The sequence below is a fragment of the Oryzias latipes genome, chromosome 19 (assembly GCF_053564925.1).
Source record: "Oryzias latipes strain Hd-rR chromosome 19, Olatipes_Hd-rR_3.1".
Taxonomy (NCBI): domain Eukaryota; kingdom Metazoa; phylum Chordata; class Actinopteri; order Beloniformes; family Adrianichthyidae; genus Oryzias; species Oryzias latipes.
This window is the reverse complement of record NC_136255.1, coordinates 3,280,906-3,281,896: the sequence shown is the minus strand read 5'-3', so window position 1 is coordinate 3,281,896 and position 991 is coordinate 3,280,906. Positions and strand designations below refer to the sequence as shown.

Sequence of the window (991 nt, the reverse complement as noted above, 5' to 3'; positions counted from 1 at the left end):
TGAGACATTATTTATTTTTATGATAACTCTGCTTTGATCAAAAACATTACGTCTGCTTAGTTTAAGTTCAAAGATAATTCTTTGTAATCCAGTTACTTATGAATAGAATATATTTGTATCATCAGCAAATAATATGAGTCTTAAAAGTTTTGAAACATTGAATATATCATTTATGTAAATATTGAATAGCATCGAGCCCAGATTTGATCTTTGTGGGACACAACTTGTTTCTTTGGATCGGATTTAAATTCAATCTTGACTTGATGTCACGGTGCCTGGCGGTCTCCTCCCCCCTCCAGCTCTGCCCTAATGTTCCTGATTGCCACCAGCTGCCATCACTCTCCTCATCATCTTCTGTGGATTCAAAAGGAGATCAACGCCACTACTCGACGCCAGTTTGTTACCCCTTATGGTGACTGCTCTGGTTCTAGCCTCGTTACAGCTTTGTTCCAAGTCTCTGGCTCTAACTAATTCTTTGCTCCCTGTCTCAGGATCCTACCGCTCACGAGTGACGGCAGCACGGACCTTCCATTCTACGCCTCAGGAGCACGGAAACTCTCGGCAGCCGCTAACCGCTTCAAGACCCTCCAGCCACGCCACAGCCACGTCTAACCTGGACACTCCTCAAACCAGCCATCTTCACATCTGGAGCAAACAATAAATCCATTCTCATCCTCCACTTACCTGTCTTCCTTCTGGGTTGCAGCATCTGGGTTCCTCATCCTTGTGAAATCATGACACTTGAATTGTTTTCTTCCCATTAGATAGCTTTTAACCCAAGTTAGTGCTAGTCCTCTTATCCCAGACACTTCCATTTGTCAAGTAGGATGTTATGATTAAGAGAGTCAAATGCTTTTTTTAAGTCAAAAGAAAATTCCAACTGCATATTTCTTTTTGTCCAGAGCATTTGTGATTTCCTCCACAGCATCCATGATAGCCAATGAGGCTGATCTGTTTTCTCTAAAACCAGATTGGTTTTCATTTATAATGT

General features: G+C 41.8%; 1 long non-coding RNA gene across 1 annotated transcript; it reads left to right on the top strand.

Annotated features, from left to right (window-relative positions):
* Positions 1–281: 281 nt before the first annotated feature.
* Positions 282–679, top strand: LOC144987918 (uncharacterized). Its single transcript, XR_013651607.1, has 2 exons — positions 282–412; positions 492–679. It is a non-coding gene; the product is annotated as an uncharacterized LOC144987918 (long non-coding RNA).
* The last annotated feature ends 312 nt before the right edge of the window (positions 680–991 follow it).